We start from the raw sequence: 6,810 nt of genomic DNA on the forward strand, positions 1-6,810 counted from the left end.
CACCCTTAGTGGGGGGCACCCCAGGGCCCCCAGCCACCACCAGCAGCTATGGCACCCCGCTCTGCTCTGGCCCCCAGGCACCTTCCGCATCGCCCACGCCGGGCGCTGCCAGAATCCCCCTCACCCCTGTCCCCAGGGCGCTTTCGGCACAGGGCTTCAGCAAGCCCGGGCAGCGTGCCGGCTCTCGCCTGGCTGACGCCTGCCCAGGGAATCCACAGCATTTCCCAGCTCCTTGTGCCCAGCTCTCCCGGGTCACCTCACACAAACAAGGCTCCTCCCTGCTTTTCAAGCCCGTCCTGCTGTCGCAGCAGCTCAGTGGGTACCCAGAGCCAAGACACAAACTCCCAGCGTGCTCAGGAAAGAGCTGGGGGCCTTTGGCCATCAGGACCCGCTTGCTGGTGGTCCTTGCGAGTCTCCCCAGCCATCACCGCTCCCTCTCCCTCACACAGGTCTGGAGAAGGCTCCAGGCAGCTGCTTCTTCCATCACAGGAGGGAGTGGACAAGCAAAAACCTGCCTCCATAGGCAGCTCCACCTTTGGCCACGGCACCACCCAAGTTCTGTCATCACCGGAAAGGTACCAGGGGAAAACCAAAGAGAGAACAGAAACAGCAGGAAACAGGGGGGGGTTGGCAGGGGAAAAAATGAACATGAAACAATTCAAAAGAAAAAGAAACGAGCAGGAAGCATCAGGCAAAGAAATATGAAAACAAATCCAAAACCAAACAAGACACGAAAAGTAGGAGGGGGCGGGCAGGGGAGGAAGTGAAAAATGAACCACACAAAACCAGAAATGAGAAGGAAACTCCTGGAAAGGGGGTTGGATGGGGAAGTGAAACAATAGGAATAAACAGAAGGAAGGAACTAAAAATTAAAAGGCAAAAGAAAGCAGGTGGGTGGAAAGCAAAAGTAAGAAGTGCAGGTGTGAGCAGGGAGCTGCCAGCAGAAAATAAAGGAGATGAAGAGGCGGCAAAAAAGAAAAACCATTGGAGGTGGAAGCGGTGGGAGGGAAACCCAAAGAAACAGCAGATGGCAACAGCAGGCTGGAAGAAAAATAAAAGGGTTTAAAGAAGCACAGGGCAGGAAGCAATAAAAGAGGCAGGTGGAAGGGGCAAGCTGGAATCTAAAAACCAGCAGATTTAAAAAAAAAAAAAACAGCTGAAAACTGGAAAAACAAAACCTGAGGAGACAGCAGAAGGCATCGATGACATGCGGGTGGCGTGTACCACTGAGCCCAAATATGTGTTGCTGTCTACTTGCCTGATGCTTTATGGTTTTATATATATATTATTATTTAAATGCATATAGAGACATCTTTTTATATTTATGTTATTGTCAGGTAGGCACGGTATAGGCAGCAGGGCCTGTATTGCCCTGGACAGTGTGCACTGTCCTGTCTGCACTGTGCTGTGTCACACGCTGTTCATTTCTCCATCCTATTGCTCAGTGTATTTTGTGTTGCTCCCCAGGGGACTTTCTGTTGTAGTTTCCATCATTCTGTTGCCTGTATTTTTTAGTGCTCTGTACAGTCTCTTGTGGGCACTGTCTGGTGTGATGTGTCTGACACGTGTGGTCCCGCAGTGGGGGTGTTTTGTTGTTTCCTTTCACTGTCAGGGAGAAAAAATTCCCAAACCAAACCAGTCCTAAAAGCCCAAGAAAAGACAAGGAGAAAGGGGCAGGTAGGGAGGGAAAAAGAAATAACCCAAGAAAAAAAGATGAAGGAAGAGCCAGAGGAAGGAGCTGGAAGGGGGGTGGCGGAAGGAAGAAAAAATCAGAAATAAGAGAAACAGAAAGAGCAAGAGGAAGAGGTGGGTGGGTGGAGGGTGTGAAGAGAAAAAGACAAAAGGAACGATCAGGAGAGAAGGCGGATGTGGGGGGTCGATTGCTTATGGGTGTGTCAAAGGGCTTTGTGGGGGCCACTCGAGCAGCTCTGGGTGGCCAGGCCTCTTTGGTTGCACAGCGAGGAGAAGCTCTGTGTCGGGGAGCATTGGGAGCCCCTCAGGCAGTCTGCCTCAGACTCCTGGAGAGACCCCAGATTTCCCCAACAGCTCCGGTGATCTGCTCCAGGCCATCCCAAAAAGCCACAGGGATTGGATTTTTGGGATCCTCGTGAGGGACAGTAATGTGTCCAGACATTTCTCGGCCATTTGAGCAGCCCCTGCATTTTTTAAAGGCCCCTCGCCTGTTTGCCAGGACATTTCTTTCCCCTCACAGCCCCCAAGAACTGCTGGGGGGGGCTGAGGGTAACCTGTGCCCACCGCCTGCCCAGCAGCAGCAGCCCTTCCCTGCAGCCCAGGCACCCTTAGTGGGGGGCACCCCAGGGCCCCCAGGCACCACTGGCAGCTACGGCACCCATCTCTGCTCTGGCATATATACACATCTACACACACAGTGTGAGAGTATTGGAAGGTTGATGCCCGGCACTGTGTGCACTGTACACATCACCTTGTCTGTGTTGTGGGGCTTTAGTGTATTTCCCATTGGGTGTAGCCTTGCCCTGTCTGTATGTTACGGGCTGGGACTGCGCTGTAAGTCCCGTGCTGTCCTCTTGCTCTCTGCAGTGCACTTTGTGTTGTATTCCAGGCGCTGCACTGCACTGGATGGTGTTGCACTGTACAATGTACAGCGCGGGTACGTCCGGAAGCGCACTGTGCACTGCATGCTGGGTGCTCTCCTGCACGCTGCAGGGCTCCCTGTCACACAACTTGTACCTTTTTGATCCCAATGTTGGAAAGAGCAGTTGGAATCCAAATAGAAAGACTAAAAAAAGCACAGGGCTGGAAGAAATAAGAGAGGCAGGTGGAAGGGACAGACAAAGAAGAGGTTGAGGAGGAGGAAGAGGACAGGGAGAAACAAGATTCCAGAAATGAAAACAGAGAATTACATGTGGAGGAGTAGGAGGAGGAGGTGGAGGCAGATGCAGAAGTGAAAGATAACAGATACTGCACACTATGAGAAAGAAAAATTTAGGAAGAATAAAGAAAAATGGAGTATAAATAGGAGGAGGAGGATGAGAATCAAAGAAGCAGCTGAGAAAGAGGAAGAACATGATGAGGTATAAGAAGATTCCAAAAAGGAATACAGGCAAGACTATGAAGAGGAGATGGAGGAAGAGGTAAGTGGAGGAGCAGAAGGACGAGAAGGAGACACGGGAATAACACAGGGAGAAAGAAGAATCCAAGAATGATCACAGGGAGGAATATGAGGAAGAGCAGCATTAGGAGACAGATTTGGAAGGAGAAGGAGAAGCAGGTGGAGATGCAGGAGTATGAAGACAGAAAATGACCACTGTGAAGAGGAATACTAAGGAAGAATACACGTAAGTGGAGGTGGAGAATGAGGATGAGATGGAGGAAGAAGAGAAAGAAGAGGAAGAAGAATCTAAGAAGGAATATGAGGAGGAGAAGCAGGTGGAGGTGGTGGAGGATGAAGACAGAAAATGAACACTGTGAGGAGGAATACTAAGGAAGAATACACCTAAGTGGAGGAGGAGAATGAGGAGGAGATGGAGGAAGAAGAGGAAGAGGAGGAAGAAGAATCCAAGAAGGAATACAAGGAGGAGGAGGAGGTGGAGGTGGAGGAGGAGGTGGAGGACAAGGAAGACAGACTATGAAGAATAAGAGGTGAAATACTAAGGAGGAAGCCAGGTAAGAGAAAGAAGAAATATGAGGAGGAGGAGGAGTATGAAGCAGAGGAAGAAGTGGAGCAGCAGGAAGAAAAGGACGAGGAGGAAGAAGAATCCAAGAATGATCACAGGGAGGAATATGAGGAAGAGCAGCATCAGGAAGCAGATTTGGAGGAGGACTGACAAAGAACAGTATGAAAAGGAGGAGGTGGATGGACAATGAACACTATGAGGAGGAATACGAAGGAAGAATACAGGTAAGTGGAGGAGGAGGAAGAGGAGGAGGATGAGATGGAGGAAAATGAGGAAAAGGAGGAAGAAGAATCCAAGAAGGAATACGAAAAGGAGGAGGTGGAGCTGGAGGAGAAGGAGGAAGCGAGGAGGATGGAAGCAAACCATGAACAGTATGAGGAGGAATTTTAAGGACGAAAACAGGTAAAGTGGAGGAAGAAAACGTGGCTGAGGATGAGACAGACAAAGAAGAGGCTGAGAAAGAGGAAGAAAAGGATGAAAAGAAAGAAGATTCCAGAAAGGAATACAGAGAAGAGTAAGAGGAGGAGGAAGGGGAGTAGGAGGAGGACGATGAGAGAAAGAAGAGGACGAGGAGAAAGAAGAATCCAAAAATGAACACAGGGAGGAATATGAGGAAGAGCAGGATTAGGAGGTGGATTTGGAGGAGGACCGACAATGAACAGTATGAGGAGGAGGAGGAAGACAGACAGTGAACAGTGTGAGGAGGAATACTAACGAAGAATACAGGTAAGCGGAGGAAAAATCCAAAGAGCAGAATGAGACGGAGGAAGAAGAGGTTGAGAAAGACACAGAAGGCGACGAGGAGAAAGAAGAATCCAAGAATGAACACAGGGAGGAACATGAAGAAGAGGAGGAGGACGAGGAAGAAGTTGTGGACGACGGAGAATGAAGAGTATGAGGAAGACTACTAAGGAAGAAAACAGGTAAGTAGAGGACGACGAGGAAGAGCGTAAGATGGAGGAAGATGAGATCAAGGAGGAAGAAGAATCCAAGAAGGAATACGAAAAGGAGGAGGAGGTGCAACTGGAGGTGAAGGAGAAGATGGAGAAGGAGAAAGACGGATAATGAACAGTAGGAGGTGGAATATTAAGGAAGAAAACAGGTAAGTAGAGGACGACAAGGTAGAGGATGAGAGGGAGGGAGATGAGATCAAGGAGGAAGAAGAATCCAAGAAGGAATACGAAAAGGAGGAGGAGGTGCAACTGGAGGTGAAGGAGAAGGTGGAGAAGGAGAAAGACGGACAATGAACAGTAGGAGGTGGAATATTAAGGAAGAAAACAGGTAAGTGGAGGAAGAATTCGAGAATGAGACTAACGAAGAAGAGGTTGGGAAAGATGAAGAGGACGAGGAGAAAGAAGATTCCAGAAAGGAATACGAAAAAATATTATGAGGAGGAAGAGGAGGTGGAGGAGCACAGACAATGAACAGTATTAGTAGGAATAATAAGGACGAATAGAGGTAAGTGGAGGAGGATGAAGTGGAGGATGAGGAAGAGGATGAGATGGAGGAAGAAGAGAAAGAAGAGGAAGAAGAATCCAAGAAGGAATATGAAAAGGAGGAGGAGGTGCAACTGGAGGTGAAGGAGAACGTGGAGAAGGAGAAAGACGGACAATGAACAGTAGGAGGAGGAATATAAAGGAAGAAAACAGGTAAGTGGAGGAAGAATTCGAGGATGAGACTAACGAAGAAGAGGTTGGGAAAGAGGAAGAAGAGGACGAGGAGAAAGAAGATTCCTAAAGGAATACATAAAATATTATGAGGAGGAAGAGGAGGTGGAGGAGCACAGACAATGAACAGTATTAGGAGGAATAATAAGGACAAATAGAGGTAAGTGGAGGAGGCCGAAGAGCAGGAGGAAGATGAGATGGAGGAAGAAGAGGAAGAAAAATCCAAGACGGAATACAAGGAGGAGGAGGAGGAAGTGTAGAAGGAAGACAGACTATGAAGAATAAGAGCATGAATACGAATAAGGAACTAAATCCAAGAGGAGTAATGATATGATGATGAAAATAGTACAGAGGAAGAAGAGTTTGGGAATGAGGAAGAAGAGGACGAGGAGCAGGAATTATCCAGTTATACAGGGAGGAATATGAGGAAGACTAGGAGGAGGAATACAAGGAGTTACATAGGAAGGAATACAGGAAGTAATACGAGGAGAAGGAGGAATGCAAGGAGGAACTGAGAAGGAATATGAGGAGGAATACTTGGAGGTGGAAGAGGAGGTGCAGGATGGAGAACGAACAGTATGAGGAGGTATAGGCTGAGGAAGAAGAAGATGAGGAGGAAGAAGAAGAATCCAAGAAGCAATACAGAGTAAGAGGAGTTGGAGGAATATGAGGAGGAACAGAAGCGGCAACAGAAGATGGAATAGGAGGAGGAATAGGAGGAGGAGTATGAGGAGGATGAGGCGCTGGAGGAGGAGGAGGAGAAATTGAAGGAGAAATAGTAGAAGAAATACAAAAAGGAAGATGAGGAAGAAGAGGAGAAGGAATACAAGATGGAATTAGAGAAGGAATACAGGAAGGAATACGAGGGGGAGCAATATCCAGTGGAGGAATATGAGGAATAGGAACAGGAGGAAGAAATGAGAACACTCAAGTAGCCACAGAAAATGTACTTGGAGAAAGAAATCTCCAAGCTGTACCTTGTCTTGGTTCCCAAAGTTGAGCTGGCTCTGGCAGGTGTCTGTAGGCATCAGCACGTCCCTGGCCTCAGGCAGAACAGTCTGGGTCATGTTCAGCAGCTTTTAAGGCTCTGTCAGAGCTCAGCTCAGAGCTGCAGGGGAGGGAAACAAACTGCACATCGGGTGGGAGCAGGGAAATACTCTGCTCACACCCTCCAGACAGGTGGCACACTGCCAAATCTGCACAAGAATTTGCCAGCACAAAGAAAAGGGGGTGGATAAGAGGGGTGAACTTACCGGGGACTGAGGGGCTGAAGCTCTGGGGCTGCCGACTCCACACGAGGCCCAGATGGCTCCGGCAGGGACTTGCTGCCCAGGCTGTGGCAGATACCAAAAGCCCCGGCTGGGCGGGGGAGCGGAGCTGCAGGGAGAGGGGGTGCCGGGGGTGGGGAGAGGCTGGAGGGGGAGAAACACCCCCCTCCTGTGGGGAATGGAACAGCCGCCCGGGAAAGAAGACACCTTGTGCTGGGG

Source organism: Gallinula chloropus (assembly GCF_964237585.1).
Source record: "Gallinula chloropus genome assembly, chromosome: 29".
Taxonomy (NCBI): domain Eukaryota; kingdom Metazoa; phylum Chordata; class Aves; order Gruiformes; family Rallidae; genus Gallinula; species Gallinula chloropus.